Genomic DNA, 26,770 nt, shown 5'->3' with positions numbered 1-26,770 from the left:
GCAAGGTGTCATCATGTAGATAAAATGTTAAAATCAGTGTTAGCCCTTGGCCTCGTTTAACAGGCCAGCAGCAGATGGGAAGAAACTGTTTTTATGGCGTGAGGTTTTGGTCCTGATGGACCGAAGCCTTCTGCCAGAGGGGAGTAGCTGAAACAGAGAGTGTCCAGGGTGGGAGGAATCGGCCATAATCTTCCTCGCTCGCCTCATGGACCTTGTCGTGTGCAGGTCCTCGAGGGTTGGTAGATTGCAGGCAATTACCTTCCCAGCAGTGTGGATGATACGCTGCAGTCTGCTCTCGTCCTTGGCAGTGGTAGCAGCGTACCAGACGGTTATGGAGGAGGTGAGGATGGATTCAATGATCGCTGTATAGAATTGCACCATCATTGTCTTTGGCAGGTTGAATTTCTTCAGCTGCCGTAGAAAGTACATCCTCTGTTGAGCTCTCTTGGTGAGGGAGCTGATGTTCAGTTCCCACTTGAGGTCCCGGGAGAGAATAGTGCCCAGGAAGCGGAAGGACTCTACAATTTTGACTGGGGAGTCTAACAGTGTGATGGGGTTGAGGGGGGCTGTATTCTTCCTGAAGTCCACAACCATCTCAACTGTCTTTAGAGCATTTAGCTCTAAGTTGTTCTGGCTACACCAGGTCACCAGGTTGTCAGCTTCCCACCTATAGTCAGACTCATCCCCACCAGAGATCAGCCCAATGAGGGTGGTGTCGTCCGCAAACTTCAAGAGTTTGACGGACAGATGATTGGAGGTGCAGCTGTTGGTATACAGGGAGAAGAGCAGTGGGGAAAGGACGCAGCCCTGAGGAGTTCCGGTGCTGATGGACTTGGAGTCGGAGATTTGTGTTCCCAGCTTAACGCACTGCTTCCTGTCAGACAGGAAGTCTGTGATCCATTTACAGGTGGTGTAGGGCACGTTCAGCTGGAAGAGCTTGTCCTGAAGCAGGGCAGGGATGATGGTGTTGAAGGCAGAGCTGAAGTCCACAAACAGGATCCTGGCGTAGGATGCTGGGGCATCCAGATGCTGTAGGGTGAAGTGGAGGGCCATGTTAACTGCGTCGTCCACAAACCTGTTGGCTCTGTAGGCAAACTGAAGGGGGTCCAGGAGAGGGTCTGTGATGGCTTTGAGGTGTGCCAGGACCAGGCGCTCAAAAGACTTCATTACCACAGATGTAAGGGTGACCGGTCTGTAATCATTTAGTCCTGTTGGCCTTAGCTTTGTGGGCACAGGGATGATGGTGGAGGACTTGAGACAGGCTGGTACATGGCATGTCTCCACGGAGGTGTTAAAGATGTTGGTGAACACCGGAGACAGCTGGTCAGCGCAGTGCCTGAGGATGGCTGGAGAGACAGAGTCCGGCCCGGCTGCTTTGCGTGGATTCAGCCTCTTGAAAAGTCTATTAACTTCTCCCTCCTGAAAGGAGAGAGTCGTCTCTGTAGTATGGGTGGGGGGTGGGGCCTCTTGGGTGGGAAGGGGTGGTTCAGGACAGTCCAATTGTCTTTCAAATCTACAGTAGAACTCGTTCAGGTCGTTGGCTAGGCGGGAGTCGTTAGTGGTGTGGGGGGCTCTGGGTTTGTAGTTGGTGATCTGCCTGAGCCCTCTCCAGACAGAAGCAGCGTCGTCGTTAGTAGAGAACTGGTGTTTTAGTCTCTCTGAGTACAGTCGTTTAGCCTCTCTCACCGCTTTGCTAAACCTGTTCTTCGACTCCTTGAATCTGTCTCTATCCCCACTCCTAAACGCTTCCTCCTTCTCCAACCTCAACCTTCTGAGCTTTGCTGAGAACCAGGGCTTATTGTTGTTAAAGTTCACCCTGGTACGTGTTGGGATACAGCAGTCCTCACAGAAGCTGATGTAGGACGTCACAGCCTCTGTGAGTTCATCCAGACTATTGGTAGCAGTCGTGAACATATCCCAGTCAGTACAGTCTAAGCACGCCCGCAAATCTTCCACAGCCACACTGGTCCACTGTTTAGATGTCCTCACAGCAGGTTTACAGAGTTTTAGTTTCTCCCTGTATGCAGGAATCAGGTGGACCATGGCATGGTCAGAGTGTCCTAGTGCTGCTCGGGGGACGGCGTGGTAGGCTCTACTGACTGTAGTGTAGCAGTGATCCAGAGTGTTCCCTTCTCTGGTTGCGCATTTAATGAATTGTATGTATATTCTTAGTTTTTTCGGTAAAGTCACGTTGAAGAGAAACAACAAAATAACAAAATATATATAAAACATTGACTTTTCCAAGAAGGAGGTTCTTTGTAAGCCATCTGGCTTCCATGAAAGATTCGTTCATGAGGCTATCCACATATACAAGCACAGAGACAATTTCAACCGAGAAGATGGATTCTATCTTAGCAATCATTGGAAAGATTTGATAAATCATTTCAGTTCTTGATTGATTGTTCACGCTTACAGTGGCTTTCAGACAGCATACATTATAAAAAATTTCGTCTCCCCCCTCCTCTTTTAAAAAAAAATAGATGGACTAGTCCTGGGCAAACTGCCAATCGCTGCGCGTGACGCCAACGTTTTTTTATAAATAAATAAATGTGCCGTTTAAAAATAAATTTATGCAAACCAACACACCTGATGATGACCGTTTGAGTTATGGTCTAAACGTCGTGAGAATTTTTTATTGTTTTATATATATTTTGTTATTTTGTTGTTTCTCTTCAACGTGACTTTACCGAAAAAACTAAGAATATGAATTACTGCAGTCACGAAAGCTTTAAATCAAAATTGAATTGTATGTATTTGGGGAGTTCGTGGCTGAGATTACCTTTGTTAAAGTCGCCAAGTACGATAACCAACGAATCTGGATTTGCTCGCTCCACACTCAGAATCTGATCGGTGAGCATGCGTTGGGCCTCTTTAACCTGTGGACAAGGCGGCAAATAAACTCCGACCAAAATGAGCGACGCGAACTCGCGAGGCGAGTAAAACGGTTTACAGGTTATAAAAATTGATTCAAGGAGTGGAGAACAATGTTGCAGAATCACTGTGACATCTACACACCAGCCACTGTTAATGTAAAAACAAATACCACCGCCTTTCGTCTTGCCGGAGAGTGCTATGTCACGATCCGATCTTACAAGATGGAATCCTGATAGTTGTAGCGAAGTGTCCGGAATAAAATCACACAGCCATGTTTCCGTGAAGCACAAAACAGAAGCTGAAAGAAAGTCTTTGTTTTTTACCATCAGTAGCTGAAGTTCATCCATTTTGTTGTACAGTGAACGTACGTTGGAGAGGAAAAAGCTCGGAAGCACTGTTCGGATCCCACGTCTGTGTAGCCGTACTAGAGCCCCCGACCGTTTACCCCTTTGGCGGAGTTTCGCTGCTTGAGCAAAGCCTAGCGCGGCATTGACTAGAATGCCTACTAATTCTGCCGCTGGAAGCAGAAAAGTAGGAAATAAATCCGCAGGAGTTGTTTCCCTGATATTTAAAAGTTCGTCTCTTGTTAGAGAACTCCGGAAATCTTGTCAAAACACTGAATTGACAGACAAAACAAGACAAAACAGGGCGCACAGACCAGCTGAGGCTACCATCATCGGCGCCATCTTCGCACCAGCATGGGTGTGCTGAACAGCAGGCTCCTCTCACCAGCACGGGTGTGATGAACAGTAGGCCTCTCTCACCAGCTCAGGAGTGGTGAACAGCAGGCCCCTCTCACCAACACGGGTGTGATGAACAGCACGCCCCTCTCACCAGCACGGGTGTGATGAATAGTAGGCCTCTCTCACCTGCACGGGTGTGTTGAACAGCAGGCCCCTCTCACCAGCACGGGTGTGCTGAACAGCAGGCCCCTCTCACCAACACGGGTGTGATGAACAGCAGGCCCCTCTCACCAGCACGGGTGTGCTGAACAGCAGGCCCCTCTCACCAGCACGGGTGTGTTGAACAGCAGGCCCCTCTCACCAGCACGGGTGTGCTGAACAGTAGGCCCCTCAACACGGGTGTGCTGAACAGCAGGCCTCTCTCACCAGCACGGGTGTGCTGAACAGCAGGCCCCTCAACAGCAGGCCTCTCTCACCAGCGCAGGTGTGCTGAACAGCAGGCCCCTCAACAGCAGGCCTCTCTCACCAGCGCAGGTGTGCTGAACAGCAGGCCTCTCAACAGCAGGCCCCATTCACCAGCACGGGTGTGCTGAACAGCAGGCCCCTCAACACGGGTGTGCTGAACAGCAGGCCTCTCTCACCAGCATGGGTGTGATGAACAGCAGGCCCCTCAACAGCAGGCCTCTCTCACCAGCACGGGTGTGATGAACAGCAGGCCTCTCTCACCAGCACGAGTGTGTTGAACAACTGGACAAAACAGGGCGCACCAACCGGCCGAGGCTGCCATCATCGGCGCCATCTTGTCCAAGCATTTTAGGGCCTTCGGCCAGGAAAGTCACAACATTTGCACATGAAGGACGCATTCACGCAAGCGGCCCATGCTCCGTTTTGAAGTTTTAAAATGAAACATCTTTGAATCGTGTTGTGTTTTGAATTAGATTATTGTTATTTCTTCATTAAAAGCTTATTTCATTTTACATCCGGAAGGCTTCGTTGAGGACATTTCGTGTGAATTTTCTCTCGTCATTAAGTAGATGGCCTTGCCGGGGGTTCGGTTCGATGCGGACTTTCACCTGTTTGGGATTGCGGGATCGAGATGAGGCGACACGGAGCTGCTATAATAATAATAATTATATATTATAATTATTATAACATATTATAATATTAATTATAATATGTTATAATAATTATAATATATTGGTGGGGGACATATCCCCCCACAATAATCAAATATGGTCAAAATGCCCCCCCCAATATATTGCTATAAAAATAAATATTTTTTTAAATAATAATTGCTATGCTATGTTAATAAAAACAACTTGCTAAACCTTGGCCACAAAATGTGGACTTGTCTTCATGTAACAATACGTAGATTTTTGTTTATATGATTGCCTTGTACTTTATGAATCCCTAATCTCTGCCATTACATACTATGAAACAAGAAAAGTTAAAAAAATAAACAACAGAGCAATGTAATACAATACAATATTATACATTATTGTATCAAATAAAAAAAATTCCATCCCATGTGTTAGTGAAATGTTTCAATATTTTAGGAAATGTCAGGAAATTAGTTTTCAAATTTAGATTTTTCTTTCTGGGGGGGGGGGACCCCAGACCGCCTGGTAGATTTGGTCCCCACCAATGTTGACTCCATGGCTACAGCCTTGCATTGACTCGCGGATTTCTCTACACCCCCTCCCCTCTCTCTCTGCCCCCCTCTCTCTCTATTTAAGGCCTCGACACAGAGGCGTTGTTTCTCTGTGTGCCTACAGTGAGGGAAAAAAGTATTTGATCCCCTGCTGATTTTGTACGTTTGCCCACTGACAAGGAAATGATCAGTCTATAATTTTAATGGTAGGTTTATTTGAACAGTGAGAGACAAAATTATGAATTGATTCGCATTTTAATGAGGGAAATAAGTATTTGACCCCCTCTCAATCGGAAAGATTTCTGGCTCCCAGGTGTCTTTTATACAGGTAACGAGCTGAGATTAGGAGCACACTCTTAAAGGGAGTGCCCCTTATCTCAGCTCGTTACCTGTGTAGAGGTGTTAACTACGCGCTGTTGCGTAACCTGCGTTGCAACCAGGGCAGTGCAGCATTACCCCTGGGTACAACGGGGTCAGTCGAGGTGAAACGGATCGTGGCCAGGGTTTGGTGCGAACCAATCAGACGGTTCCACGTGGGAATGTATGATTGGTTCTACCTGGCCACGAAGGGGTATAAGACGGGTGACCCAACGGACCTCGGGGAGTTCTCTCCCTGCACGAAGATAGAAGACTGGGCTGAAGCCTAGCTAGGACCCTGGACCAGCCTTTCAGCCCTTCTAAGGGCTAAGGCTCGGCATACCCAGTGGTCAGGACCCACCGGGCCAGCGGTGGGTCAGATAGACTCCCCTAGGTCCTAGCCGGAGGACTAGGATAGCGGTAGACGTGTGAGTCCCGCCATGTCCGGAGGTTGTACCTCCTTAGGTATCAAGGAGGTTGGCGGTAGACGTGAGAGTCCCGCCAGGTCCGGAGGCTGTACCTCGCTAGGGTATCGAGTGAGGGGACCGAATATCCCTCTGTGTGTGTTAAGCGTTGTATAAGGAAATAATACAATAAACAGAGTGTGCCTCCTAAAGAAGTCTGCTTGTCCTTACAACACTACACCTGTATAAAAGACACCTGTCCACAGAAGCAATCAATCAATCAGATCCCAAACTCTCCACCATGGCCAAGACTAAAGAGCTCTCCAAGGATGTCAGGGACAAATATTGTAGACCTACACAAGGCTGGAATGGGCTACAAGACCATTGCCAAGCAGCTTGGTGAGAAGGTGACAACAGTTGGTGCGATTATTCGCAAATGGAAGAAACGCAAAAAAAACTGTCAATCTCCCTCGGCCTGGGGCTCCATGCAAGATCTCACCTCGTGGAGTTGCAATGATCATGAGAACGGCGAGGAATCAGCCCAGAACTACACGGGAGGATCTTGTTAATGATCTCAAGGCAGCTGGGACCATAGTCACCAAGAAAACAATTGATAACACACTTCACCGTGAAGGACTGAAATCCTGCAGCGCCTGCAAGGTTCCCCTGCTCAAGAAAGCACATATACATGCCCGTCTGAAGTTTGCCAATGAACATCTGAATGATTCAGAGGACAAATGGATGAAAGTGTTTTGGTCGGATTAGACCAAAATGGAGCTCTTTGGCATCAACTCAACTCGCCGTGTTTGGAGGAGGAGGAATGCTGCCTATGACCCCAAGAATACCATCCCCACCGTCAAACATGGAGGTGGAAACATGCTTTGGGGTGTTTTTCTGCTAAGGGGACAGGACAACTTCACCGCATCAAAGGGACGATGGACGGGGCCATGTACCGTCAAATCTTGGGTGAGAACCTCCTTCCCTCAGCCAGGGCATTGAAAATGGATGGTGGATGGGTATTCCAGCATGACAATGACCCAAAACACATGGCCAAGGCAACAAAGGAGTGGCTCAAGAAGAAGCACATTAAGGTCCTGGGGTGGCCTAGCCAGTCTCCAGACCTTAATCCCATAGGAAATCTGGAGGGAGCTGAAAGTTCAAGTTGACAAACGTCAGCCTCGAAACCTTAATGACTTGGAGAAGATCTGCAAAGAGGAGTGGGACAAAATCCCTCCTGAGATGTGTGCAAACCTGGTGGCCAACTACAAGAAACGTCTGACCTCTGTGATTGCCAACAAGGGTTTTGCCCCCAAGTACTAAGTCATGTTTTGCAGAGGGGTCAAATACTTTTTTCCCTCATTAAAATGCAAATAAATTTATAACATTTTTGACATGCGTTTATCTGGATTTTTTTGTTGTTATTCTGTCTCTCACTGTTCAAATAAACCTTCCATTAAAATTATAGACTGATCATTTCTTTGTCAGTGGGCAAACGTACAAAATCAGCAGGGGATCAAATACTTTTTTCCTTCACTGTATGTGTGTATCTCTCTCTGTGTGTCTCTGTGTTATCAGCAAAAATGAACGCTCTGAACTCGCGAATTTAAAAAAAACAGAAGTGATATAGTCATCCTCTCAGCCGATAAAGGCAACGCTACTGTTATTATGGATAAAGATTCATACAACAACAAAATCCAGAATCTGCTCAACGATGGAAGTTACTCAAAAATAAAAAAATGACCCTACTAATAGCCTAGCGATAAAAACCAACAAGATCATCACAAGTTCGACCTCCCTAATCGACCCAACTAAACGTCCCTCCCTAAAACCTTCTGCTGCAAGACCCCCTAGATTCTGTGGTCTTCCCATGATTCATAAAGAAGGCACCCCACTTCGACCCATCGTATCCACGATCAACTCCCCTACCTATAGACTAGCCCGTTTTCTGTCAGATACCTTGCTGCCTTTCACTGGCAAGACCACCTCAGCAGTACTTAACTCAGCCCAATTGGTCTCTATGGTCAAAGACGTTGTACTGTCCCCTGACGATATCCTTGTCAGCTTCGATGTGGTCTCTTTGTTCACCAAGGTCCCAGTACCTGACACCATTGAAATAATTGAAAATTTAGTCCAACATGGACTAGACCCGACACACCTGCACTGGTTAGGCACTGCCTCAACAATACCTACTTTACTTGGAATGGCTCCTTCTACAAACAAAATGAGGGTACCCCCATGGGATCCCCCTTATCACCAGTGATAGCCAATATTTTCATGGAGAAATTTGAATCAGACGCCATCCAGACTTCCACCCTCAGACCTTCTCTGTGGAAGAGATATGTGGATGACACTTTGGAGAAAGATGGCAAGCTACCATTCTTAGATGTTCTGTTTGAGAGGAGACCTGATGGCTCATTGGGGCATTCTGTCTACAGGAAACCCACCCACACAGATTCCTACTTGAAACCTGATTCCCACCACCACCCAGCCCAAAAGAATTCTCTCATCAAAACTTTATACCATAGGGCTCATTGCATTTCGGACCAACACCACCTGACCAGTGAATTAAAACACGTACACCTGGCCCTCAAAAGGAATGGTTAGTCTGACCGTACCATCCGCCAAGCTGTCTCTCCCTCCATACAGAAACAACCACTTGATACTCCGGTCAAAACCATCACACTTCCATATATAGCAGGCGTTACTAAAAAGATTTCCAAAATTCTAAACAAACACAAGATCCAGGTCCGGTTCAATACAGTACACAAAATTCGTGATCTGATCCCATCCGTGAAGGATGTCATTCCTGATTTACAGTACCCCGGGGTTTACAAATTGAGTTGTACCTGCGGTGATTGCTATATCGGTGAGACAAAGCGACATGCCTCTGACCGAATTCGCGAGCACAAATCAGATTTGAAACACGGTAAAACGAATTCTTCTGCCGTGGCTGATCACTGTTACAACGCTGTGGGGGATCACAATATAATTTTCTCCGATACCAAGGTTCTTTGCAAACCCACGGGCTTTTATCAGAGATTTGTTCATGAAGCAATTCAGATCTACAAACACAGACACAATTTCAACCGAGAGGATGGTTTCAAATTAAGCAACCATTGGAAAGATTTTCTAAATCGAACTAAACATTAAACTAATTTCAATGGTACAGTATACTTTTTCAAATAGTGGTACACCAAACTTTTGCAGCTCTTATAAATTCCCTTCTCACACCATCAATAGGTAAACTCCCCCCCCCCCCCGCGCCAAACGGCAAGTCCACCGGCACGTACACCACCTCTTTCCGAAAATCCGCCAATCAAATGCTAATTTTTATGCTAATTTCTTTGTCAGAACACCTTGTTTGCTCGCACACAGTTTAAAGGTCCGCTGTCTGAGCGTGGTTGTGTTTCGCTAAATTCTCCTGTTTGATGAGTACTAGGTGCCTCGGTGAATGTATATGCTCTAACTTTAACATAGCTATTTCTGTGACCAGTTACAAGCTAATCACTCAGCTATTTCAATGCTAAATTCCATGCAAATTCCTTTGTCAAGGGGTACCTCTGCGGATGTGTATACTTTAACTTAGCTATTTCAATGAGCCATTTCAATGCTAAATTATATGCTAATTCCTTTGTCAAGGCGCTTGGTGTTTTTCTTCTCACACAGCTTAAAGGTCGTGATCTAAGCGTGGCTTCTTCCACTCCAGCGCTGTCCTCCAGACAGTCTCGTCCCTTCACCTGATGAAGGCCGCTTGTGTTGTGGCCGAAACGTCGTGATTTTTTGTTATTTTATTTTCAACTACGTGACTTTACCCAATAGAACCAAGAGTATGGATCCTAGCAGTCACGAAAGCTTTAAATCTAGAATGCATTTAATAACCCAACTTGTTTCTGTGATACTGTGCAAGCCCAGAGTTAATAAATACTCGTCAGGGCGCTTTGTCCGAGCTGTGTGTGTGTGGCGCTGACCCCTGGTGACCAGCACAGAGGGCACGGCACGGAGCCACAGCAATTCCACCACAGCTGTTGACGACCACGCCTTGTTCAACACCACACACACGTGACTTCCTCCTCATGCACCTAGCCTGGCACAGCAGTACAACACACACACGTCACCTGCTGGGTCTGTCACGTGACTTCATGCAACTAGCCTGGCACAGCAGTACAACACACGGCACCTGCTGGGTCTGTCTCTGTCACCTCCTGGTGCACCTAGCCTGGCACAGCAGTACAACACACACGCCACCTGCTGGGTCTGTCACGTGACTTCCTCGTGCACCTAGCCTGGCACAGCAGTACAACCCACGTCACCTGCTGGGTCTGTCTCTGTGACCTCATGCACCTAGCCTGGCACAGCAGTACAACACATGGCACCTGCTGGGTCTGTCTCTGTGACCTCATGCACCTAGCCTGGCACAGCAGTACAACCCATGGCACCTGCTGGGTCTGTCTCTGTGACCTCATGCACCTCGCCTGGCACAGCAGTACAACCCATGACACCTGCTGGGTCTGTCTCTGTGACCTCCTCATGCACCTAGCCTGGCACAGCACTACAACCCACGGCACCTGCTGGGTCTGTCTCAGTGACCTCATACACCTAGCCTGGCACAGCAGTACAACCCATGGCACCTGCTGGGTCTGTATCTGTGACCTCATGCACCTAGCCTGGCACAGCAGTACAACCCCGGCACCTGCTGGGTCTGTCTCAGTGACCTCATGCATCTAGGCTGGCTGATTTTAACGACACAACATTTATATATTTACGCCATCTAAACCAACAAAACCTCTATTACGGACTCAATCACTCACTCGGCACTCACTCACTCAGCCAGTCACTCACTCAGCCAGTCACTCACTCAGCCAGTCACCCACTCAGCCAGTGACTCACTCAGCCAGTCATTCACTCAGCCAGTCACTCACTCACTCAGCCAGTCACCCACTCAGCCAGTCACTCACTCACTCAGCCAGTGACTCACTCAGCCAGTCACTCACTCACTCAGCCAGTCACTTAGCCAGTCACTCTGCCAGTCACTCACTCAGCCACTCACTCACTCAGCCAATCACTCACTCACTCACTCAACCACTCACTCACTCACTCAGCCAGTCACTCACTCAGCCAGTCACTCACTCACTCAGCCAGTGACTCACTCACTCAGCCAGTGACTCACTCAGGAGCTCAGCTGCTTACTCAGTCGCTTGCTCACGAAATTACTCAATCACTGAGCCAGTTTGACAGTAAACTTTATGTTTATATATCCAACAACACAGCACGAAATAACATCATCGTCTGGCTAATCAGGACCTCCGTCAGCCTACCCCACACCACACAATGGTACCCACATGCTTACCCCTCCACCGTGGTGGTGGTGGTGCTGGAATTGGTGGTGGTGGTGCTAGCATTGGTGGTGTTGGATCGTGGTGGTGTTGGTGGTGTCGTTCAGTGGGTGTTAGCGGTGGTGGTGTTGGTGGTGGTGTCGTTCAGTGGGTGTTAGCGGTGGTGGTGTTGGTGGTGGTGTCGTTCAGTGGGTGTTAGCGGTGGTGGTGTTGGTGGTGGTGTCGTTCAGTGGGTGTTAGCGGTGGTGGTGTTGGTGGTGGTGTCGTTCAGTGGGTGTTAGCGGTGGTGGTGTTGGTGGTGGTGTCGTTCAGTGGGTGTTAGCGGTGTTGGTGGTGGTGTCGTTCAGTGGGTGTTAGCGGTGGTGGTGGTGGTGTCGTTCAGTGGGTGTTAGCGGTGGTGGTGGTGTTTATGGTGGTGTTGGTGGTGGTGTCGTTCAGTGGGTGTTAGCGGTGGTGGTGGTGTTGGTGGTGTCGTTCAGTGGGTGTTAGCGGTGGTGGTGTCGTTCAGTGGGTGTTAGCGGTGGTGTTGGTGGTGGTGTTGGTGGTGGTGTCGTTCAATGGGTGTTAGCGGTGGTGGTGGTGTTGGTGGTGTCGTTCAGTGGGTGTTAGCGGTGGTGGTGGTGGTGTCGTTCAGTGGGTGTTAGCGGTGGTGGTGGTGTTGGTGGTGGTGTTGTTCAGTGGGTGTTAGCGGTGGTGGTGTTGGTGGTGGTGTCGTTCAGTGGGGGTTAGCGGTGGTGGTGGTGTTGGTGGTGGTGTCGTTCAGTGTGTGTTAGCGGTGGTGGTGGTGTTGGTGGTGGTGTCGTTCAGTGGGTGTTAGCGGTGGTGGTGGTGTTGGTGGTCGTGTCCTTCAGTGGGTGTTAGCGGTGGTGGTGGTGGTGTCGTTCAGTGGGTGTTAGCGGTGGTGGTGGTGGTGGTGTCGTTCAGTGGGTGTTAGCGGTGGTGGTGGTGTTGGTGGTCGTGTCCTTCAGTGGGTGTTAGCGGTGGTGGTGGTGGTGTCGTTCAGTGGGTGTTAGCGGTGGTGGTGGTGGTGTCGTTCAGTGGGTGTTAGCGGTGTTAGCGGTGGTGGTGTTGGTGGTGGTGTCGTTCAGTGTGTGTTAGCGGTGGTAGTGGTGGTGGTGGTGTCGTTCAGTGGGTGTTAGCGGTGGTGTTGGTGGTGGTGTCGTTCAGTGGGTGTTAGTGGTGGTGGTGTTGGTGGCGGTGTCGCTCAGTGGGTGTTAGCGGTGGTGGTGTTGGTGTCGTTCAGTGGATGTTAGCGGTGGTAGTGGTGGTGGCGGCGTCGTTCAGTGGGTGTTAGTGGTGTTGGTGGTGGTGTCGTTCAGTGGGTGTTAGCGGTGGTGGTGTTGGTGGTGGTGTTGTTCAGTGGGTGTTAGCGGTGGCGTCAGCGATGTGCTCCAGCTCGTCGAGGTACCGCTGTCTCAGCGACCCCAGGTACGTGGCCAGGCTGGCTCCGTCCAGCCGCGAGTGTCGCGCCGCCTGGCCCAGCCGCGTCGCGAGGCGGTGGACGGCCGCTCGGCGCAGCACGGGCGCGGAGTCGGCCTGACGCTCCATCTGGGGGGGGTCGCGGAGGGGTCACGGGGGGGGGGGTCACGGGCGGGTCGCGGGGGGGTCGCGGCGGGGGTGTCGGCGGGGGTCAGCGTTGTTACCCAGCTCTTGCCGCCGATCCGAGCCAGCAGCCCCGTGGCGTCGCGCAGCAGGGAGGGCGGCAGCGATGACAGCGTGGCCATCTCCAGACCTGGACGCGGGGCACGCGGAGGGGGAGGGGGAGGGGGGGTGGGAGGGGGAGGTGGCCGTGAGACGCCGACCGCGTCGCGGAAGGCGACGGCTTCTTCTTCACGATGTTTGAGGCGCCGGCGGCCTCGGCAGGGCCGTCCCCACTTTGTGCCGCGATGAGTTTTTCCGGGCCGAGGGGTTTCCCCCCTCCCACTACCGGGACCTCGCGGAAATGCTCGGCAAATCTGAAAACCTGTTCCCTGGGGGTCGGAGATCGGGTCACCGTTCTTTCCCCCAATGATGGTAATTGGTTGTGGCGCCGCAGGTTACTTTCTTGATGGGAGTTAAAGAGCGATTTGTGATCGCGGGCCACTGATGCAGACTCCATCTCCTCGGCAACCCGCGACCGCCACCCATCCTTGCGGCGCCTCGCGGCTCTCCGAACCTCCGAGCGAGGGCTGCGGTAAGCCTCCTCATTCTCCGCCGTGGGATTCTGTAGCCGATGATAGTGGGCCTGTCGCCATCCTGAACACCTCCTCTGTCAGCCAGGGTCTCTGGGGAGGTCTGGACCGCGTACCCAAAGCAGCCATTTCAGCTGCATGAGTCACAGTCCTAAACCTCGCCCATTTACCCTCGACATCAGGAGGAGTGGGGGACGATGCCAATCCCAGCCGGCAGAGCATGCCACTAAGGGTTTGAATGGGGTCCTGGATGTACACCCACCACCGGAGTGGAAGAATTGCAGGTGCATCTTACAGATTACAAGTCGATGGTCAGAGGGCAGATCAGCTCCACGGTAGGTCCTGGTGTCAGGGACATGGGCTCGCATCCGCTGGTCCGTCACTATGTAGTCCAGCAGATGTTCTTGCTTGGACCCGGCATGCATCCATGATGTTGTGTGGATGCACCGATGCCGGAACAACGTGTTGGTATTTACAAGCCCATGGGCTGCACAAAAATGTAGCAGCCTCCTGCCGTTGTTATTGAGCTGGTCTGGCCCATTCCTTCCAATCACTCCAGACCAGGTGCATCATGACCAACTCGGGCATTCACCCAACAAGATGACTATCCCGAGGGGCCACTTTAGCTCGCACCTGTGACAGGAGGTCATAGAAGGCATCCGACTCATCGGCCTTGCCTGGATCCCTCCACGGATGTTCGTCTTCGGTGGGGGAATAAGTAACCACGACCACCACTCCTCACATCCGGTTGTTGGGAAGGCGAGCCCAAAGTAGCCTGGGGCTTACAGCTTCCCACACCTCACCACCACGCTCCCACGCCCCCTTCATTCTTTTGTTTAGAAGAAGAGCCACTCCCTGTTGTTTGGCAGTCTCCTGCCGTGAGAAGAGGACTGTCCACCCCTCATGGTGGTAGGAGCCAGAGCCGGTCCACCGGACCTCCTGAATACCACAGAGATCCAGGCGGTACCGGTCCAGCTCCCGACAGAGGAGTGGCAGCCTCTCCTCCGCAGTGAGCGTTCGAACATTCCACGTGGCCACCCGTAGTGGTTTTTCGTTGTTTCTGGAGGAGCCCCGAGGGTAGATATTCAGTCTCCTGGCTCTGCCAAATGGGGTTTGGTCAGGAGACGTCATAGACGCCTGTCCCCCCGGGGCCTCCGGCACAAGCTTATTAGTTACATATTTCGGTTTAACTCGTGGTTTCGTGGTAATTAATTGAAGGTGGAAGGGTTACCAGCCCCTCGCACCTGTCCAGAGCCCCCGTTTAGCCCCTGTGGTAGACACATTTGCCATGAGGGGAGGAGCCAATCAAAATTGGATCTCCCCCCAAAGCACTGTCCACAACAGAGTTGCCTGTCCGGCACCGCGAGGAGGTAGGGGGTTGTTTTGCCGGACCACACACACACACATGTACACACACACACACACGTACACACACACACACGTACACAACAACAACAACAACAACCGCCATTCGCCACTAAGTGGCGGTGACGTCACCACGACGCTTGTGCCAGGCTATGTGCACCGTGAGGCCACGTGAAGTGTCGAACGCCCGCTGGCAGGAGGTCACTGGGCAGACCCAGGTGCCACGGGTCAACTGACTGAGATGACTGGCTGATGCACCACCTGTGCCCCCTACTGTGCCAACCTGCTGTGCTTTAGCCACCCGGCGCTCCGCTCGTTGTTCTGAGCATCGCTCCTCCGCCCTCCGTTGTTGTTGGAGGGCGACTGCCTCCAACTGCCCAGTAGCATCCTTCATGAGCCTCCTCCACAGAGGCCGATCTTGACACCGCTGGTACCAGTCATCGGCAAGTCCACTCAGCTCCACGTCCTCCTGTACCACATCACTCCATCTCTTCTCTAGCCCGTGCCGCGCCTGCTTAGCCCCCTCAATCCGGCCAAACAAAAGCTGTTTCGGCATGCGGGCTACATGACCCAGCCATCGCAGCCTTGCCTGCCGGAGGAGCTCACCGATGGGACCCTGCCCAGATCTTTCAAGGATTTGTGAGCTCCTCACACAATCCAGTCTGGTTAAACCCAGGATGGATCGTAGGCAGGCCAGCCTAAATGTTTCTAACCGGCGAAGATGTTCCACTAGGGGGGTCCACGTTTCGCAAGCGTAGAGAAGGGAGGGAATGACCGTGGCCGAGAAGACCTGAAGCTTAGTGCGGAGCGACAGACCAGGTAGCTTCCACACAGCGTTACGCAACCGATGAAAATATATTGCCGCTCGACTGATTCGGAGTGAGACCTCTGCTGTTAAACTGGAGCCAGTCATAAGCACACTGCCCAGGTATGGGAAACTCTCCACTCTCTCCACAACTGCCCCATCACCGATTGGGAGTTGTGGGGGTGTAGTGTCCGATGGTACAAAATACCCAGGCAGGTGCTTAGTTTTGGTGGGGCTGATGGTAAGGCCCCACCTCTTAGTGGCACGCTCCAGTCTCAGCAGCAGCGTCTCCAACTCCTCCTCTGACTGAGCAGCTATTACCAAATCATCAGCATACATAACGTGGTTGAGCAATAGGGAGCCATCCCTTGACCGCACCCGGGCATCGATTAGCCTCCCATTATATCTGTACCATATGGAGATTCCCCCGGTACAGCTATTGAAGGCTTCATGAACTACGTGGTCAAAATAGATGTTAAATAATGTGGGAGCCAGAGGACATCCCTGTCGCACCCCAAGGTGTACAGGGAATGGCTCTGACTCCCAGCCACGTAGTTTTACCCGGGCCCGCTCACCATCATGAAGGTCCTTAATGATCGTGAGCAGAGGGTCAGGTACTCCAAAAGCACGAAGAACACACACACGTACACATACACACACGTACACACACACACGCGTAGTACCGTAGTGCGTGTCCGGCGTGTGCCCCTGCACCAGCTTGTACGTGCACGTCACACGTGGCACCGTCCGCGAGTCGTCGGCACCAGCGGCTTTACCGTCACGACGGCCGGCCCAGGGCAGCTGCTGCTGCTGCTGCTGCTGATTGCGCGACTCCACCAGGAAGTGGCTGTTGGAGACGTTGGGGTAGAGGGTAGAGAGGTGGCTCAGCTCCAGGTGGTGGGTGGCGAAGATGGTGAACGTCTGGGGGGGGGGGGGGGGAGACACACAGGGGTGGTGAGGGTGGTGAGGGTGGTGAGTGTGAGTGGTGAGTGTGAGTGGTGAGTGTGAGTGGTCACCACCTTGCGCTGCAGGAGACACTCACAGACCGAGTGACAGATCCCCAGGGCCTCGTGGACCCCGGTGCCCCTCCGAGCTCGTCGATGATCACCAGAGAGCGGTCGGTGGCTGTGCGAACTATGTAGTTCACCTGGGGTCATGGGGGTCACCGGGGGTCACCCACCCACCCACTCACCCACACCACCACACCCACCCCACTCACCAACTCACTCACTCACCCACCCACCCACACACCCACACCACCCACCCACCCACCCACTCACTCACTCACCCACCCACCCACACACCCACCCACCACCCACCCACCCACCCACCACCCACCCACCACCCAACCCCCCACCCCACACCCACCCACCCCCCCACCCCCCCCACCCCCCACCCACTCACCCAACCCAACCCACCCACCCACCCACCACTCACCCACCCACCCCCACCCCACCCACCCACCACCCACCCACACCCACTCCCTCACCACCACCCACCCACCCACCCACCCCACCCACCACCCCCCACCCACCCACCCCCCACCCACCACCCACTCACTACTCACCCACCCACTCACCACCCACCCACTCACCCACCCACCACTCACCCACACACTCACACCCACCACCAACCACTCACCCACCCACCACCACCCACCAACCCACCCACCCACTCACCCACCCACTCACTCACACACCCACTCACCCACTCAATCACACACCCACCCACCCACTCACCCACCCACTCACACACCAGCCCACCCACCCACTCACCCACCCTCTCACTCACCCACCCACTCACCCACCCACTCACACACCCACTAACCCACCCACTCACCCACCCACTCACCAACCCACTCACCCACCTACCCAACCACTCACCCACCCACTCACCCACCCAACCACTCACCCACCCACTCACTCACTCACCCACCCACTCACACACCCACCCACCCACTCACCCACCCTCTCACTCAACCACCCACTCACTCTCTCACACACCCAACCAACCACTCACCCACCCACTCACACACCCACCCACTCACCCACCCAACCACTCACCCACCCACTCACTCACCCACCCACTCACACACCCACCCACCCACTCACCCACCCTCTCACTCAACCACCCACTCACTCTCTCACACACCCAACCAACCACTCACCCACCCACTCACACACCCACCCACTCACACACCCAACCAACCACTCACCCACCCACTCACCCACCCACCCACCCACTCACCCACCCACCCTCTCACTCCCCACCCACCTCTCTCATCTCGATGGTGAAGGTGGAGGAGAGTGGCTGGATGTCGTCGTCCACACCGATGCGAGTGAAGATCTGATCAGCGATCCTCACGCAGGCAAAGTCGGCTGGCACGAAGCAACCTGAAGCAGTGGTAGCACCCAAACACTCACTCACTTACTTACTCACCTACTCACTCACTCAAACACTCACTCACTCACTTACTCACCTACTCACTCACTCAAACACTCACTTACTTACTCACCTACTCACTCACTCACTCAAACACTCACTCACTTACTTACTCACCTACTCACTCAATCACTCAAACACTCACTCACTCACTTACTCACCTACTCACTCACTCAAACACTCACTCACTTACTTACTCACCTACTCACTCACCAACTCACTCACTCACTCACCCACCCACTCACTCACCAACTCACCCACTCACTCACCAACCAACTCACTCACCAACTCACCCACCCACTCACCAACTCACTCACTCACTCACCCACCCACTCACTCACTCACCAACTCACCCCCCCACCCACTCACCGATCTGTGCCATCACCTGGCAGAGTGCCACCTGTCTCAGCAGCGTGGACTTGCCGCTGTTGTTGGGCCCCGTGACAATGAGGAAGTTGGAGGCGTCCGACAGGAAGACGTCGTTAGGCACCAGCGGCCAGCCCAGCACCCGCTCCAGGATGGGGTGGCGAGCCCCTTTGAGGGCCAGCGTGTCAGAGAATTCCGGACGGACTGCAGCTCACCACAGACAGTGGGGGGGAGGTCACGGGAGGTCACGGGGGTGAAGGTCATGGGGGTGGAGGTCAAGGGGGGGAGGTCACGGGGGGGAGGTCATGGGGGGGAGGAGTCAAGGGGGGAGGTCGCGGGGTAGAGGTCACAGGGCGGAGGTCACGGGGGCGGAGGTCATGGTGGCGGAGGTCACATGGGGAGGTCACAGGGGTGAAGGTCACGGGGGCGGAGGTCACGGGGGCGGAGGTCACGGGGGGAGGTCACGGGGGGTGAAGGCCACTCACTCACTCACTCATCCACTCACCCACTCACTCACTCCCTCACTCACTCACCCACCCACTCACTCACCCACCCACCCACTCACTCACTCCCTCACTCACCCACTCACCCACTCACTCACTCACTCACCCACCCACCCACCCACTCACTCACTCCCTCACTCACCCACTTACCCACTCACTCACCCACCCACCCACCCACTCACTCACTCACCCACCCACCCACTCACTCACTCACCCACCCACCCACTCACTCACTCACTCACCCACCCACCTACTCACCCACTCACCCACTCACTCACCCACCGACTCACTCACCCACCCATCCACTCACCCACTCACTCACCCACTCACTCACCCACCCACCCACCGCGTACCGGACTTGGTGAGCGTGGTGCGGTGAGCAAATGCCAGCAGCATGTCCACCATGGACACTGCGTCAGCAAGCTTGTAGAGACACACAATGTCCTCCCGGATCTCCGCAAACAGCTTAGACAACACCCTGGGCACGGAGACAGAGCGGGGGTCACCCTCCCCCCCCCCCCCCCAAAGGGTGTTGTGTAAAGAGTAGTGTACAGTAGTGTATAGTGTGCATAGTGTAGTGTACAGTAGAGTATAGTGTAGTGTATAGTGTAGTTCATAGTGTAGTGTAGTAGTGTACAGTAGTGTATAGTGTAGTGTATAGTGTAATGTATAGTGTAGTGTAGTAGTGTACAGTACTGTATAGTGTAGTGTATAGTAGTATAGTGTAGTGTATAGTGTAGTGTATACTGTAGTGTATCGTGTATAGTGTAGTGCATAGTGTAGTGTATAGTGTAGTGTACAGTAGTGTATAGTGTAGTGTATAGTGTAGTGCATAGTGTAGTGTACAGTAGAGTATAATGTAGGGTATAGTGTAGTGTAGAGTGTAGTGTATAGTGTAGTGTATAGTGTAGTGTATAGTAGTGTATAGTGTAGTGTATAGTGTAGTGTATAGTGTAGTGTAGTAGTGTACAGTAGTGTATAGTAGTGTATAGTGTAGTGCATAGTGTAATGTATAGTGTAGTGTATAGTAGTGTATAGTGTAGTGTATAGTGTAGTGCATAGTGTAATGTATAGTGTAGTGTATAGTGTAGTGTAGTAGTGTACAGTAGTGTATAGTGTAGTGTATAGTGTAGTGTATAGTGTAGTGTATAGTAGTGTATAATGTAGTGTATAGTGTAGTGTATAGTGTAGTGCATAGTGTAGTGTATAGTAGTGTATAGTGTAGTGTATAGTGTAGTGTATAGTGTAGTGTATATTGTAGTGTATAGTGTAGTGTATAGTAGTGTAGTGTATAGTGTAGTGTATGGTGTAGTGTATAGTGTAGTGTATAGAAGTGTAGTGTATAGTGTAGTGTATAGTAGTGTAGTGTATATTGCAGTGTATATTGTAGTGTGTAGTAGTGTAGAGTATAGTGTAGTGTATAGTGTAGTGTATAGTGTAGTGTATAGTAGTGTATAGTGTAGTGTATAGTAATGTATAGTGTAGTGTATAGTGTAGTGTATAGTAGTGTATAATGTAGTGTATAGTGTAGTGTATAGTAGTATAGTGTAGTGTATAGTGTAGTGTATAGTAGTGTATAGTGTAGTGTATAGTGTAGTGTGTAGTGTAGTGTATAGTGTAGTGTATAGTGTAGTGTATAGTAGTGCAGGGCATAGCCAGGGGGTTCCTCTGCAACCCCCACAGGTAGAAGCGGCAGTGAGTCAAGGAACAGATGGAGATTAGTCCACCACACTCTGCCTGGGGCAGGGGTGTTCCCTCACACGTTGGACATGAGGTAGATCTCCTCCACGGCCTCTTGGCTGCGGCAGTTCAGCCTCATGAGGTCCATGGTGGTGTAGCTGAGAAGGTTCCCACGTTTGCTCACCTGGTGAGTGAGGGGTGTTGAGTGATGAGTGAGGGGTGGTGAGTGGTGAGTGAGGGGTGTGGTGAGTGGTGAGTGAGGGGTGGTGAGGGGTGGTGAGTGGTGAGTGAGGGGTGGTGAGTGGTGAGTGAGGGGTGGTGAGTGGTGAGTGAGGGGTGGTGAGTGGTGAGTGAGGGGTGGTGAGTGGTGAGTGAGGGGTGGTGAGTGGTGAGTGGTGAGTGAGGGTGGTGAGTGGTGAGTGAGGGGTGGTGAGTGGTGAGTGAGGGGTGGTGAGTGGTGAGTGAGGGGTGGTGAGTGGTGAGTGGTGAGTGAGGGTGGTGAGTGGTGAGTGAGGGTGGTGAGTGGTGAGTGGTGGGGTGAGTGGTGGTGATTGGTGAGTGGGGGGTGGTGAGTGATGAGTGAGTGGTGGTGAGTGGTGAGTGAGGGGTGGTGAGTGGTGAGTGATGAGTGAGTGGTGAGTGAGGGGTGGTGAGTGGTGAGTGAGGGGTGGTGAGTGGTGAGTGAGGGGTGTGGTGAGTGGTGAGTGAGGGTGGTGAGTGGTGAGTGAGGGGTGGTGAGTGGTGAGTGAGGGGTGGTGAGGGGTGAGTGAGGGGTGTGGTGAGTGGTGGGGTGAGGGGTGAGACTCACACGTAGACACATAGACTCACACATAGACTCACACATAAACACATAGACTCACACATAGACACATAGACTCACACATAGACTCATAGACTCACACATAGACACATAGACTCACACATAGACTCACACGTAGACACACACATAGACTCACACATAGACACATAGACTCACACATAGACTCATAGACTCACACATAGACACATAGACTCACACATAGACTCACACGTAGACACACACATAGACACATAGACTCACACATAGACACATAGACTCACAGATAGACTCACACACAGATACACATAGACTCACACATAAACACATAGACCCACACATAGACACATAGACTCACACATAGACACATAGACTCACACATAGACTCACATATAGACTCACACGTAGACACATAGACTCAAACATAGACTCATAGACTCACACATAGACTCACACGTAGACACATAGACTCACACATAGACACATAGACTCACACATAGACACAGACCCACACGTAGACACATAGACTCACACATAGCCTCACACCTAGACACATAGACTCACACGTAGACACAGACTCACACATAGTCTCACACCTAGACACATAGACTCACACATAGACTCACACATAGACACAGACTCACACATAGATACAGACTCACACTTAGACACATAGACTCACACATAGACACAGACTCACACCTATACACATAGACTCACACCTAGACACAGACTCACACCTATACACATAGACTCACACATAGACTCTGGGTCTATGAGTGGTGAGTCTGTGAGTGGTGAGTCTATGAGTGGTGAGTCTGAGTCTCTGTGTGATGAGTCTATGGGTCTCTGCGTGGTGAGTCTGTGGGTCTCTATGTGATGAGTTTATGGGTCTCTGCGTGGTGAGTCTATGGGTCTCTGTGTGATGAGTCTCTGGGTCTCTGTGTGATGAGTCTATGGGTCTCTGTGTGATGAGTCTATGGGTCTCTGTGTGAGTCTATGAGTCTCTGTGTGGTGAGTCTGTGGGTCTCTGTGCGATGAGTCTATGGGTCTCTGTGCAATGAGTCTATGGGTCTCTGTGTGATGAGTCTATGGGTCTCTGTGTGATGAGTCTATGGGTCTTTGTGTGATGAGTCTATGGGTCTCTATGTGATGAGTCTATGAGTCTCTGTGCGGTGAGTCTGTGGGCTCTGTGCGATGAGTCTATGGTTTCTGTGCGATGAGTCTATGGGTCTCTGTGCGATGAGTCTATGAGTCTGTGTGGTGAGTCTGTGAGTCTCTGTGTGGTGAATCTGTGAGTCTCTGTGCGTTGACCTTGATGAAGACCTCTGGCAGACGCTGTTCGGGCTGCAGGGAGTGAGCGGACGTCTGGATGTAAAAGCCACGCACGGCGCTGTAGCTCATGGACATGGGCAGGTTGTGAATCTCGGAGAGCTGTTTGATGATCTCTGGGAGAGAGAGAATGGGCAGGTTGTGAATCTCGGAGAGCTGTTTAATGATCTCTGGGAGAGAGAGAATGGGCAGGTTGTGAATCACGGAGAGCTGTTTGATGATCTCTGGGAGAGAGAGAATGGGCAGGTTGTGAATCACGGAGAGCTGTTTGATGATCTCTGAGAGAGAGAATGGGCAGGATGTGAATCACGGAGAGCTGTTTGATGATCTCTGGGAGAGAGAATGGGCAGGTTGTGAATCACGGAGAGCTGTTTGATGATCTCTGAGAGACAGAATGGGCAGGTTGTGAATCACGGAGAGCTGTTTGATGATCTCTGGGAGAGAGAGAATGGGCAGGTTGTGAATCTCGGAGAGCTGTTTGATGATATCTGGGAGAGAGAGAATGGGCAGGTTGTGAATCTCGGAGAGCTGTTTGATGATCTCTGAGAGAGAGAATGGGCAGGTTGTGAATCTCGGAGAGCTGTTTGATGATCTCTGAGAGAGAGAATGGGCAGGTTGTGAATCTCGGAGAGCTGTTTGATGATCTCTGGGAGAGAGAGAATGGGCAGGTTGTGAATCACGGAGAGCTGTTTGTTGATCTCTGGGAGAGAGAGAATGGGCAGGTTGTGAATCACAGAGAGCTGTTTGATGATCTCTGGGAGAGAGAGAGTGGGCAGGTTGTGAATCACGGAGAGCTGTTTGATGATCTCTGGGAGAGAGAATGGGCAGGTTGTGAATCACGGAGAGCTGTTTGATGATCTCTGAGAGACAGAATGGGCAGGTTGTGAATCACGGAGAGCTGTTTGATGATCTCTGGGAGAGAGAGAATGGGCAGGTTGTGAATCTCGGAGAGCTGTTTGATGATATCTGGGAGAGAGAGAATGGGCAGGTTGTGAATCTCGGAGAGCTGTTTGATGATCTCTGAGAGAGAGAATGGGCAGGTTGTGAATCTCGGAGAGCTGTTTGATGATCTCTGAGAGAGAGAATGGGCAGGTTGTGAATCTCGGAGAGCTGTTTGATGATCTCTGGGAGAGAGAGAATGGGCAGGTTGTGAATCACGGAGAGCTGTTTGTTGATCTCTGGGAGAGAGAGAATGGGCAGGTTGTGAATCACAGAGAGCTGTTTGATGATCTCTGGGAGAGAGAGAGTGGGCAGGTTGTGAATCACGGAGAGCTGTTTGTTGGTCTCTGAGAGAGAGAGATTGGGCAGGGGAGAGAGGGGGAAGAGTGGGGGAGAAAGGAGGAGAGGGGGGGGGAGATGATGGTGGAACCCACGACCTCCTGCGTACCAGGCGAGGTAGTTGACATCTCGCAGCCACCGTGATGATGACGATGATGAGAGAGACACGCAAACTCCAAACGTACAGCAGCAGGCGGTAGAGAGAGAGAGAGGAAAAGAGAGATACAAAGACGGCCGGGGAGGGCTACGGGTGGGTCAGCCGTGCCGTGCCTTCGATGTCTCCGACGGCCTCGGAGAGGATGCGCCGAGCGAGGTCCAGGAAGCCGTTGAGGCCGGGGCGCACGACGTGGCAGCGCCGTGTCCTGGCCGAGAGGAGGTTGCCCTTGCGGAAGGGCAAATCGTCGGTCAGCACCGTGCGCAGCTTGCCCAGGATCGCAGGGAACCTGGCACGGGGACAGCGGGGGAGGAGACGCGGTGGGGGTTGTGGTGTCGCCGCCGCCATCGACGCCGCCACCGTCGCCGACAACAACAACGACGACGGCAACCGCCGTTCACCACTAAGTGGCGGTGACGTCACCACGACGCTTGTGCCAGGCCATGTGCACTTCGAGGCCACGTGAAGTGTTGAACGCACGCTGGCACGAAGGTCACGGGGCAGACCCAGGTGCCAGGGGGGGACTGAGTGAGATGAGTGGCTGATGCACCACCTGTGCCTCCTACTGTGCCAACCCGCTGTGCTTTAGCCACCCGGCGCTCCGCTCGTTGTTGTGAGCATCGCTCCTCCGCCCTCCGTTGTTGTTGGAGGGCGACTGCCTCCAACTGCCCAGTAGCGTCCTTCACGAGCCTCCTCCACAGAGGCCGATCCTGACACCGCTGGTACCAGTCATCGGCAAGTCCACTCAGCTCTACGTACTCCTGTACCACGTCACTCCATCTCTTCTCTAGCCCGTGCCTCCTGTACCACACCACTCCATCTCTTCTCTAGCCCCCTTGATCCGGCTGAACAAAAGCTGTTTCGGCATGTGATCGCTGGGCATGCGGGCTGCATGACCCAGCCAACGCAGTGTTGCCTGCCGGAGGAGCTCACTGATGGGACTTTGTCCAGATCTTTCAAGGATTTGTGAGCTCCTCACACAATCCAGCCTGGTTAAACCCAGGATGGATCGTAGACAGGCCAGCCTAAATGTTTCTAACCAGCAAAGATGTTCCATTAGGGGGGTCCACGTTTCACAAGCATAGAGAAGGGAGGGAATGACTGTGGCCGAGAAGACCTGAAGCTTAGTGCGGAGCGACAGACCAGGTAGCTTCCACACAGCGTTACGCAACCGATGAAAATATAATGCCGCTTGACCGATTCCGAGTGCTGTTAAACCGGAGCCGGTCATGAGCACACTGCCCAGGTATGGGTAACTCTCCACTCTCCCCACAACTATCCCATCACCAATTGGAAGTTGTGGGGGTGGAGTGTCCGATGGCAGAAAATACCCAGGCAAGTGCTTAGTTTCAGTGGGTAAGGCTCCACTTCTTAGTGGCAAGCTCCAGGTTCAGCAGCAGCGCCTCCAACTCCTCCTCTGAGTGAGCAGCAATTCCCAGATCATCGGCATACATTACATGGTTGAACAATCGGGAGCCATCCCTTGACCGCACCCGGGCATCGATCAGCCTCCCATTCTATCTGTACCAGATGGGAATTCCTCCGGTACAGCTACTGAAGGCTTCACGAACTACGTGGTCAAAATAGATGTTTAATAATGTGGGAGCCAGAGGACATCCCTGTCGCACCCCAAGGTGTACAGGGAATGGCTCCGACTCCCGGCCACGTAGTTTTGCCTGGGCCCGCTCACTATCATGAAGGTCCTTAATGATCATGAGCAGAGGGTCAGGGACTTCGAAAGCACGAAGAACAACCCAGAGCCCAGGCCTACTGATGGTGTCATAGGCCTTGACCAGGTCAATAAAGCGGAGATGTAGGTCTTGTTGGAATTCCCTACACCTATACTATACTGTAGACAGAAAATATGACATGTTGCAGGAACGCCTTTTCCTGAAACCGCATTGGGGTTCCGCATGCCTCTCCTAAGCGTGCCTTGAAAGGCGATGTTGAATAATCCTTGCCAGGACCTTTCCCGGCACACTGAGGAGTGAGATACCCCTGTAGTTGTTACAGTCTGTGCGGTCCCCTTACTACAAAGAGGGGGACCACCAGGGCATTCTTCCAATCCTGCGGAACCCATCCAGTGGTCCAGACTGTTGTTATGATGTCATGTAGGGCAGTTTGTGAACAAACGCCACCCTCCCTCAGCATTTTGCTTGGGAGATCGTCTCTGCCCGGTGCCTTTCCTGGTCTCAGACTCTGGATCGCCTTCAGTACTTCCTCAACAGATGGCACCTCAGCCAGCTACTCACAGGGGGTGACTTCTTCCAATATTTGAGGCACCGCAGCCTCAGTAGTGTCATCCCCACTTTGGCCCACGATGTTTTCCAGGTTGAGGGATTTTCCCTCCCCCAGGACCTCACAGAAATGCTCAGCAGATATGCAAACCTGTTCCTCGGGGTCGGAGATCGGATCACTGTTCTTTCCCCTAATGATGGTAATAGGTGTGGCGCTGCTGGTTATATTTTTTATGGAGTTAAAGAGCGATTTGTGATCGCGGGCCATTGAGGCAGACTCCATCTCCTCAGCAACCCGCGACCACCACCCATCCTTGCAGCGCCTCACGGCTCTCCAAA

General features: G+C 52.2%; 1 pseudogene; it reads right to left on the bottom strand.

Moving 5' to 3' along the window:
* Positions 1–11,192: 11,192 nt before the first annotated feature.
* Positions 11,193–26,770, bottom strand: part of LOC142921848 (mutS protein homolog 4-like) — a 31,849-nt pseudogene continuing 16,271 nt past the window's right edge.

The sequence above is a fragment of the Petromyzon marinus genome, unplaced genomic scaffold (genome assembly GCF_048934315.1).
Source record: "Petromyzon marinus isolate PM22_M1 ecotype Great Lakes invasive population unplaced genomic scaffold, UKy_Petmar_22M1.pri1.0 PM_G_Scaffold_9, whole genome shotgun sequence".
In the NCBI taxonomy this organism is placed as follows: Eukaryota; Metazoa; Chordata; class Hyperoartia; order Petromyzontiformes; family Petromyzontidae; genus Petromyzon; species Petromyzon marinus.
The sequence above is the reverse complement of the archived record's forward strand: the minus strand, read 5'-3'. Positions and strand labels throughout refer to the sequence as shown.